This window comes from Pantherophis guttatus, chromosome 2 (genome assembly GCF_059756535.1).
Source record: "Pantherophis guttatus breed Tessera chromosome 2, ASM5975653v1, whole genome shotgun sequence".
NCBI classification, from domain to species: Eukaryota; Metazoa; Chordata; class Lepidosauria; order Squamata; family Colubridae; genus Pantherophis; species Pantherophis guttatus.
This window is the reverse complement of record NC_142064.1, coordinates 259,790,555-259,801,680: the sequence shown is the minus strand read 5'-3', so window position 1 is coordinate 259,801,680 and position 11,126 is coordinate 259,790,555. Positions and strand designations below refer to the sequence as shown.

At 45.7% G+C, this 11,126-nt stretch overlaps 1 protein-coding gene across 4 annotated transcripts in view; it reads left to right on the top strand.

Annotated features, from left to right (window-relative positions):
* The first annotated feature begins 393 nt into the window (after positions 1-393).
* Positions 394-11,126, top strand: part of PPT2 (palmitoyl-protein thioesterase 2) — an 82,919-nt gene continuing 72,186 nt past the window's right edge. Inside the window, exon 1 of one of the 4 annotated variants that reach the window (XM_034421460.3) lies at positions 394-502. The gene's annotated coding sequence lies outside the window, so the exon portion shown is untranslated. Of the gene's footprint in view, positions 503-1,549; positions 2,222-11,126 lie in introns of those variants that run through there. The other 3 variants (XM_060693337.2, XM_034421459.3, XM_034421462.3) reach the window with 3 other exon arrangements.

Genomic DNA, 11,126 nt, shown 5'->3' with positions numbered 1-11,126 from the left:
AGAATAGAATAGAATAGAATAGATGTGTATGTATATGTATATTATACACACAAACACACATACACACCCACATATACACATACACACCCACCCCATACATATTAATCGCAGACTATTTAGAATATATAGTGGAAATGTTTGAAAAATCAAGTTTCAGGGCTTCGGGGAGAATACCGTGGAGTTGGAAGAGAGAATAACCTGGCTCGCATCCACCTGCATCTCCAAGACCTCTTTTCCCCTGAAAACAGCTTCCAAAGGTACCGTGGAAAGGGGCTGGGGGCTGGAGGGGGGGGCGGCCTTAGAACGTTGGTACCTGGCGTTGCCAGGGACGCCCGCGCGGTTGCTAAGGCGTTAGTGGAGGGACCCTTCCCGGATCTGACGCGCCGGCGCGCTAGCACAAGAGGGGAAATAAACAAGGAGGGAGAGCGAAGGAGGGAGAGCGAGATCAGCTGGCGGAAGGGGGCAGGGAAGCGGCTGCCGGCTTGATCCAGGGCGAGATCTGGTGGGTGATCGGGGAAATAGATCGGTATTTTACTATATTACATTATGCTTATTATATATGTATGGGAGATTTAGAGATTTAGAGAGATTTAGCTTATTGTATGTATGTATGTATATATATATATATATCGAATTGCTTGATGACCGTATACTTGGACGGAGTTGACTGCGATGTTGTTGGACTTTTCCAGTCATACAAAGTGCGTGTTTATTTTCGCCGGGGGGAAAAAAAAGGCTTTACCTGATGGGACTGGAGTGATTTACTCGGTCTCGATCCGGGGAAGTTCTTATTCCTTTTAAAATCTTGTGCAGGGCAGGACTTCCCCCACCCCTCAAGAAAACTCCCCTCCTTCCTCCATTCATCCACGGTTTGCAAATAGGGGGAGAAGCTAATGAATGGGATTGTAAGGGCAATTCCTAATGGATTTCTTTCTCTTTTTTTTCTTTCTTTCTTTCTTTTTCTTTCTTTCCTTCCTTCCCTTCCTCCCCCTCCCTCTTTCTTTCTTTCCTTCCTTCCTCCCTCTTTCCTTCCTTCCTTCCTTTTTCTTTCTTTCTTTCTTTCTCTCCTTCCTTCCTTCCCTCTCTCTCTCTCTTTCTTTCTTTCCTTCCTTCCCTCCCTCCCCCTCCCTCCCTCTTTCTTTCTCTCCTTCCTCCCTCTTTCCTTCCTTCCTTCCTTCCTTTTTCTTTCTTTCTTTCTTTCCTTCCTTCCCTCCCTCTCTTTCTTTCCTTCCTTCCCTTCCTCTTTCTTTCTCTCCTTCCTCCCTCCCTCCCTCTTTCCTTCTTTCCTCCTTCTTTCTTTCTTTCTTTCTTTATGTCCTTCCTCCCTCCCTTCCTCCCTCCCTCTTTCTTTCTTTCCTTCCTTCCCTCGTTCTTTCTTTTTTTCTTCCTTCCTTCTCTCCCTCCCACCCACCTCCCTCCTTTCTTTTTCTTTTTTCTTTCCTTCCTTCCTTCCTTCCTTCCTCCCTCCCCCTTCCTTCCTTCCTTCCTTCCTTCCTTCCCCAAATTAAAGCCACAAACTTGCAAGGATGGACTTGTAACTGCATGCGGAGGGCGTGGGGGGGGAAGGGACCCTGAGATTAAAGGATCATGGGCGGTGTAGTCTCTCTCTACGACTAGAGGGCGCCGGCAAGGGGCAAAGCCGAAGATCAGGGTTGACTCTTCTGCCATCTCATCCATTGCAAATCGGAGAAGGGAAAGATTTCAAGGGGCGGGGGGTGTTGTTTGAGGGAAACAAGGCACCTGGACCGGGGCCCGGTTTATTTAAACCGGAGGGCAACGGAGCTCTTTCCTCGCCCTGAAAAGAGGCTTTGCCCGCGGCTGCTGTGCCTTTAAGAACCGCCCGGTGCGGAGGCAGCTCAGGACTGGGAGCTTTTAAGGGGCTTTTTGCAAAAAAGCCAGGCGGCCGCTCTCTCGCTTTCTCCGCCTCCCTTGCTGGATCTGCACCGGTGCAACAGCCAGAGATGGAGGAGCGACTCATCTGGCCGTGACGTGACCGGGAGTCGCCATTCGCGTGGAATTGTTTTGCACGGTTTGGAGACGCGGGATCGGCGAGGTGATCGACTGGCGACAGGCCTTTCCCTTCGTTTGGGCGGGAGGCCCTGGGAGATCGGAATCCCGATTTGGAGAGAGATCGGAATCCCGATATCTGGCCGGGTCGGGAAATGGAACCACGGTTGTGCTCGATTCTTGCATTCACCTGATGTGGCCTTCACTAGGATGGGTGGGTTGGGTTCACACAATACATTGTGGTCAATCGTGGGTGGCCGGTTAGTAGTTCGTGGTATGGTTAAAATTTGTGCCTGAGGGATTTTTCCGTACAGGTAGTCCTCGACTTACAACAGTTTGACCAGTGACTGCTCGAAGTTACAACAGCACTGGGAAAAAAGGGACTTATGAACATTTTTCACACTTACCATCGTGTGATTAAAATTCAGATGCTTGGCAACTGACTCATATTTACGACGGTTGCAGTGTCCTGTGGTCATACGGTCACTTTTTCTGACCTTTTTGCAACCTTCACTTCACTTTTTGTGACCTTTCACTTAACAACCGTGTCACTCATTTGATCCATTTAACAGCCGTGAGAAGAAAGGGTCGTCAAATGGGGCAAAACTCACGTAACAAATGTCTCTCTTAAGCAGCAAGAAACGTTGAGCTCGGTTGTGGCCGTAAGTCGAAGACTAGCTGTATTGGACAAAAGGCTTGGGTGTAAGCTGACCGATGACATTTGAGTTTAGGGAGTTATTGAGCCTGCATGGCTGGTGTGTGATGCCATGGGTCAAAGATAAGCCCTTGAAAAAGTGGGGTAATTGTATATTGTGGTGTGTCTTTTCAGGTGCAGGTAACTGTAGCGCTAGCACTACTGTAGGAATTGTTTCCTTTGTAATTAAGTTTAGCTACTGCTGTAGTTAACTTTTGGATTTTCCCATGCCATGATTCACCCTTCATTAGTCAATTTTTCATCTCAGTCATTCTAAAGATCGGCTGACTTTGTCATGCTGCTGCCTTAGGAAACAGGAAGAATAAAAGGCAGCGCTTTTAAAATCTAGAAGTGGAGGTTTGACATGACATTGCCTCGTCACTGCAAATCATCACTTATGGTGATTTGCAGTGCAGGATTCCTGGGTTGTGATCTGGTAACGTGATGGGGAAGGGGAGAAACTCTGAAATTTAGAACCAGATCAGGAAGTGACTACAGTCTGGGAGAAAAAGGCACTCAGACTTTTCAGATGTCTCATTTCAAAAACAACAAGAGCAAACTATTGTAGATTTTTTTAAAAAAGTCCCTCACTTGGAGCTCAGAGCTTGCATGAACAAAACAGAGTTGGAAGGGATCTTGGAGGTCTTCTAGTCCAACCCCCTGCTCAGACAGGAAACCCTATACCATTTCAGAGAAACGGTTGTTCAATCTCTTCTTAAAAACTTCCAGTGTTGGAGCATTCACAACTTCTGGAGGCATGTTGTTCCACTGATTAATTGTTCTGTCAGGAAATTTTTCCTTAGTTCTAGGTTGCTTCTCTCCTTGATTAGTTTCCACCCATTGCTTCTTGTCCTGCGTTCAGGTGCTTTGGAGAATAGTTTGACTCCCTCTTCTTTGTGGCAACCCCTGAGATATTGGAACACTGCTATCATGTCTCCCCTAGTCCTCCTTGTCATTAAACTAGACATACCCAATTCCAGCAACCATTCTTTATATGCATGGTATTAAGGGGAGACATAAATTGTGTGCCTATGTAGAATAGTTCATGTTCCTTGCTTTTAGCCTGTGTGAAGCCAACAATTATGATTTAGCACAGTGGTTCTCAAACTGTGGTCCAGGGGCCATGATGTCATCCCAGGGGGACTTGAAAAAATGGTATGATTTAAATCTTGGTGGGCTGTGGCCATGGTCCATGGCCCCAAAAGGTATTTAAAGGGGATCCGTGGTGAAGAACCACTGATTTAGCATATTGTACATAAGCAGTTGTGACTCATGTACTACAGGTGGTCCTTGACTTATGACCTCAATTGAGCCCAAATTTTACGCTGCTGAGCGAGAAATTTGTTCAGTGATTTTGCCCCATTTTGTGACTTTTCTTGCCACCTTTGTTAAATGAATCAGTGCACTTGTTAAATTCGTAACACGGTTGTTAAATGAATCCAGTTTCCCCTTTGACTTTGCTTGTCAGAAGGCCGCAAAAGGGGATCCACATGATCCCGGGACACTGCAAACCGTCATAAATGTGAGTCAGTTGCTAAACGTCTGAATTTTGATCACATGACCATGGGGATGGCGCAACGGTTATTAGTGTGAAAGTGTGACGGTTATAAGTCACTTTTTTTTTAGTGCTGTTGTAACTTTGAATGGTCATTGTGAACTGTGGTAAGTCGTGGACTACCTGAATTTCTTTTTTAAAGTCCATATATTAGGAGAGGAAAATTTATGATGGAGTTGGATAGAAGCTTCTATTTATTTATTTATTTATTGGTTCAATTTATATGCCACCCTTCTCTTGAGACTCAGGGCGGCTTACAATGCATTAAGCAATAGCCTTCATACTTTTGTATATACCTGCTTAGTAGGGCTTTCGGGCCCCCCCTAAGCGGTGTTCTTTTTTATACAAAGTCAGCTTATTGCCCCCACAATCCGGGTCCTCAATCTGGGTCCTACCTCAGAAGGATGGAAGGCTGAGTCAACCTTGAGCCTGGTGAGATTTGAACTCGCAGTAATTGCAGCTGCGCAGCTAAGTGCTACTTAACAGCACTTTAGTCTGCTGCTCCACCAAGGCTCTTCTGTTAGCCAAGCCAACATAAACAATTCCCAATAGCCTTCTTAGTTGTAGCTGTATCACCATGGACATTTGTACTTTTCCTGGACAAATGAAAATAACAAGCTACATATATTTTAGATATTGCTGTGCTGCATTGGCTTTCAGTGCCACCACTTAGTTTTATCCCTTTGGGGCCTTTCATCTTCCTGCAATTTCTGGCTATCCATCTTCCTCTCCGCTTTTAAAAAGTATCATAACATTTTGCAACCAGTCAGCTAAAGTCTGTGTTAAAACCTGAATTCTGGTTTGATGGCTAGGACCAGTTGTCCTCGACTTATGACCACAATTGAGCCCAAGATTTCTGTTGCTAAGCGAGACAGTTGTTAAGTGAGTTTTGCCCGGTTTTACAACCCTTCTTGCTACAATTTTTTTTTATATATATATTAAATTTCTATACCGCCCTTCTCCCGAAGGACTCAGGGCGGTGAACAGCCACAAGATAAAACAATAAATACAAAAATTTAAAATAGATTAAAAACGAATTAAATAATTTGGCTGAATTTAAAATACCCCATAATTTAAAAACAAATTAAAATTTATATTTAAAAGGGGAGAAGATTTAGGCCAGGCCAGCTTGATGAAATAAAAAAGTCTTAAGCGCGCGACGGAAGGTGCGCAGATCCGGGATCCTCCGTATCTCCGGGGGGAGCTCGTTCCAGATCGTAGGTGCCCCCACAGAGAAGGCTCTCCCCCTAGGGGCCGCCAGTCAACATTGTTTGGCCGACAGCACCCAGAGGAGCCCCTCTCTATGGGAGCGTACTGGCCGGTGGGAGGCTATTGGTGGTAGCAGGCGGTCCCGTAGATAACCAGGTCCTAAGTCATGGAGCGCTTTAAAGGTGATAACCAGTATCTTGAAGCGCACTCGGAAGACCACCGGGAGCCAGTACAGCTCGCACAGGAGAGGTGTTACATGGGAACTCCACGTTGCTCCCATAACCACCCGCGCGGCCACACTCGCCGCCAGTTGGAGCCTCCGAGTGCACCTCAAGGGGAGCCCCATGTAGAGAGCGTTACAATAGTCCAGACGAGAGATGACGAGGGCATGAGTGACCGTGTGTAGGGAGTCCCAATCTAGAAAGGGACGCAACTGGCGGATCAGGCGAACCTGATGAAAAATCCTCCCGGTCACTTGTTAAGTGAATTGCTGCAGTTGTTAAGTTAGGAATGTTATTGTTTCTGGCTTCCCGGTTGACTTCTCAGAAGGTCACCAAAATCATGACATGACCCTGGGCCACTGCCACTGTCATAAATATGAATCAGCTACCAAGCATTTGAATTTTTGATCTGGTGGCCATGGGAATGCTGCAACAGTTGTCAGGGTGAAAAAATAGTCATAAGTTACTTTTTTTTCCAGTTCCGTTGTGACTTTGAATGGTCACTAAATGAAATGTTGTAAGTTGTGGACTACCTACGTGCAGATTTTCAACAAGTTGTTTCTCTTGCTTGATTTGTTATTTGTGATTTTACTAAAGCCCTGACTTATTAGAAGCAGGCAGGGTGGATTTGATTTAAATCGAGTTGATTTAAATCACAATTTAAATCATGATTTAAATCACTAGTAAAAAGGCTGGATTTAAATCAACTCGATTTAAATCATAATTTTTAAAGAGCAACTGTCATCTCTGCTACTCCTTTGACCCGCTGTTGACTCACCGATAGTCCCAGTGTTGCAGAATATACAGCCTCATGCTACATAACTAAGCTCCATTTCAGGCTGAATAAACTAAATTATTTATGTATCTTAAATAGAAAACTATCTTACGATAGATTTTTACCCCAAAAGTTTTTTATTAAAATAAATCCGATAAAAATCAAAAAAATCCGATTTAAATAAAAAAAAATCCGATTTAAATAAAAAAAATCTGATTTTTTTGATTTTTTTTTTAAAAAAATCATTGATTTTTATCCACCCTGGAAGCAGGGAAGAAAGTCATAAACTGTTACACTGATGTTCCCAAGTGACTGGAAATGTTACCCATCTTCTATGTTGGGATTCTATCATGCACTGGGCCCTTATCTATGTAGTAAACTCGTGTCTCTTTTTCTTTAACCTTCAATTGGGGCGAAATCAGTGGTGAAATCTAAAATTTGTTACTACCGGTACTGTGGGCATGGCTTGGTGGTGGTGGTGGGGTAATGTGACTGGGTGGGCGTGGCCAACTTTTTTTTTTCTTTTAAAACCATTTTTTCTACAACCTCTGGCTGAAGAGGTTGTAAAAAAAACGCTTTTAAAAGCCTCTGACGATCCCAGCTGAGCCACACGATCATCGGAGGCTTTTTTTTTTTTTTTTACTTTTAAAAGCATTTTTTGGGCCGAAGAGGTTGTAGAAAAAATGCTTTTAAAAATAATTAAAAAAAAAACTTCCTGATGATCGCGCAGCTCAGCTGGGCATGGGGGAGGCAGGGATTTTTGCTACCAGTTCTCCGAACCACCCACCTCCATTGCTATCGGATCGGGCGAAATGCTGCATAATAGGGCAACAATTTTTGAACCAAGGTAGCTCAGATTGACAGATTTGCATGCAAAATTCAAGGTGGTGCCTCCTTTGGGATGTAAATGTGTGGTTGCTTCAGTATTATCATGCCACTGTGCTGCCACCCAGAGGTTCAATGAACTGCCTCTGCCCTAGCCCTATAGATAAGCTAGTTTCTCTTTAACCGATGCAGACTGCATTAACAAAAGGACAGAATCAAGATTGCATAAAGTGATAATATCACTTTATAATGCCTTAGTAAGACTACACTTGGAATATCGCATCTAGTTGGTTATTTGCGGGACCTGGTTATTTGCGGGACCGCCTGCTACCACCAATAGCCTCCCACCGACCAGTACGCTCCCATAGACAGGGGCTCCTCCAGGTGCCGTCGGCCAAACAATGTCGACTGGCGGCCCCCCGAGGGAGAGCCTTCTCTGTGGGGGCACCTACGATCTGGAACGAGCTCCCCCCTGGAGATACGGAGGATCCCGGATCTGTGTACCTTCCGTTGCGCACGCAAGACGTTCTTATTTCATCAAGCTGGCCTGACCTAAGTCTTTCCCCTTTTTAAATGGAAATTTTAAATTTGGTCTTAAATTATTGGGGTTTTAAATTTTCAGCCAAATTATTTAATTCGTTTTATTTTATTTTAAATTTTGTACTCATATGTTTTATTCTATGGCTGTTCACCGCCCTGAGTCCTTCGGGAGTAGGGCGGTATACAAATTGAAATAATAAATAAATAAATAATAATTTCAATCACCACGATATCAAAAAGATGTTGAGACTCTGGAAAGAGTGCAGGAAAGAGCAACAAAGATGATTAAGGACTGAAGGCTAAAACGTACGATGAACAGCTGCAGGAATTGGGTATGTCGAGAATAATAGCAATAGCACTTATATACCGCTTCACGGTGCTTTACAGGCCTCTCTAAGCAGTTTGCAGAGTCAACCTATTGCCCCCAACAATCTGGGTCCTCCTTTTACCGACCTTGGAAGGATTGAGGGAATCGAACTCCTGGCAATGTGAGCAGAGTTAACCTGCAATACTGCATTCTAACCATTGCGCCACCACTGGCATGTGGAACCAACGAAACCACACCAGATAGGAGGAAAGGGTATGGAAAGGAATTGGGTATGGCTAGTCTAGAGAACAGAAGGACTAGGCCACAGGTTGCACGCGGAGTCATATTTGTGGGCACACAAGCTCAGCTCTGGCGCGCATGCACATGTCGGCCAGCTGATTTGGGGGCCTTCTGGGCCCACCGGAAGTCAGCAAATGGGCCATTTCCGGCCTCTGCAGGGCCTTGGGGGGGGACAGGAGGCTGTTTTCGCCCTCCCCAGGCTCCTAGAAAGGCTCTGGAGCCTGGGGAGGGCAAAAAACGGGCCTACCGGGCCCACGTGCAACCGCGTGCCAAAAGCAGGGGGAGCACAGGGGGGTTGTGCGTGTGTGCACGGGGTGGCAAGACACATGGAATTATGGGTGTGGGCACTTGTACGCACGACCCCCCCCCACTCCCCCCATTTTCGGCACGTGATGGCAAAAAGGTTAGCCATCACTGGACTAGGGGTAACATGATAGCTGTTTTCTAATATCTGAGGGGCTGCCACAAAGAACACGGGTTCAGCCTATTTTCGAAAGCACCAGAAGGCAGGACAAGAAGGAATAAAATAGATGGAAACTAATCAAGGAGAGAAGCAGCCTAGAACTAAGGAGAAACTTCCTGACAATTAATCAGTGGAACGACTTGCCTCTTGGAAGTTGTGGTTGCTCTAACACTGAAGATTTTTTTAGAAGAGACTGGACAACCATTTGTCTGAAATGGTATAGGGCAGAGGTGTGTCAAACTCGATTTCATTGAGGGCCACATCAGGGTTGTGTTTGACCTTGGAGGAGGCAGGGGGCGTGGCCATGGTGGGTGTGGCTAGCTTGACGGTACTCATGTTGGGGGCGCCTGTGATGGCCCGAGCACTCAGAATTGCAGCATCCACATGGCTGTGGTTGTGTTAATGTTAGCATAACCACCTCTTCACCTCTGTGGGTGTGGCTTTGGATGTGGCATAGCTTGGTGGGCATGGCTTGGTGGGCGTGGCAGGGGAAGGATACTGTAAAATCTCCATTCCCACCCCACTCCAGGGGAAGGATACTGTAAAATCTCCATTCCCTCCCCGATCCAGGGGAAGGTTACTGCAAAATCCCCATTTCGTCCGGATCAGCTGGGACTCGGGAGGCAGAGAATAGATGGGGATGGGGCCAGTCAGAATTTTTACTACCGGTTCTCCGAACTACTCAAAATTTCCACTACTGGTTCTCCAGAAGTGGTCAGGACCTGCTGAAACCCACCTCTGCACCTCTTCCGTTCTTTCGAACCTTTTGACTCGTGCCACTATATGAAAGAAACCTAAGTGGAAGTTGGCTAGTACTCAACCTACCTCCGCAATTGAGTCCAAAATTTCTGTTGAGATATGTGTTAAGTGAGTTTTGTCCCATTTTACGACCAGTCTTGCCACAGTGATTAAGTGAATCTGTCCATATCCCAACTGACAATCCCAACCAAAGCAATCACCCTCGACACCGGGCAATGTCTCAGTGCAAAACTTGATTGAGTACATTATTTCGGCACTATTGAATGCAAACCAGCTCTACCTAATTCTCGCGCAAACCCACATAGTTACAATATAGAATTCTCCCTCCTCCCCTATTAGTGCAGGTCACATTGTCCAATGGAGTGTCATTGTATTGTTATGAGAAAGAGTCTCTGGTTTGGTTGACACCTGCAGATGTGACCTTGGCTCTCATGGTCCTCTTCCTTGATGTCTGGAGCCTACATTCCTTCTCACCCTTCCGTCCCCCCCTTGTTTGTTGGCGAGTTGAGAAGCGATAATGGATGCAACAGCATAAGCATGCTTCGAGCTTGACAGAATCTCTGCAGTTGTTAAGTTAGTAACACTAACCTGGCTTCTCCATTGACTTCGCTTCTCAGGGGTCTCAAAAGGTGATTGCATGACCTTGGACCACTGCAACCCTCATAAATATGAGTCCATTGTCAAGCATCCGAATTTTGATGGTGTGACCATGGGGATGCTATAAAAAAAAACTCACTTTTTTCAGTGCGATTGTAATTTCGAATGGTCACTAAACAAACTGTTGTAAATGAAGGACAACCTGCATTTCCACTGCTTCCTTGATAGAATAAGGAGAAAATAAGTATAGTCCCTTCTGCCAGCAAGGAGTTGTGTCTGGAACTGGTGATTGTTCTGCCCCAGCTACAGACCCCAAAGAACACAGCACACACGAAGTCTGTACCAAACTTAAATTTACTAAAATAACTCAGTCTTTTCCAGACAAAGGCTGTTAATAAACTTTCTTAACAGCCTACAAGAAAACAAAGATAAAGTAATCACAATCTTACTAAGGTTAGCAGAAAGCCCAGAAGCAATTTGCAGAGAATCCAGCCGCGAAGGAGAATGAACTAAAGTTGTTCCCTACAAATTGCTTCAGTCGGCGTTCCTCCTTAAATAGGCTAAGGGAATGGCCAATTAGCCCCAAGCCTTACTCTCGAGGAGACCTCCTCCTGAGGAGCCACTCCTGCCTTTTGGCAGCTCTGTGCGCCTGTGCATCGAGAAGAGGCTCCTCCTCTTCATCCTCTTCACTTAAAGGAGCTTCTGGAGGTTCTGAAGGCACTGGATGAATCCCCGCCTCTGGCACCACATCTTCTCCAGCCTCCTCATTGTCTGACTCGGGTGCCAGCTGCACAGGCTGCTGGTGCAGCACCACACCAGCCTCCTTGCTGTCAGAATCAGCTACAATCTGCACAGGCCGCTGACGGGCCACAAC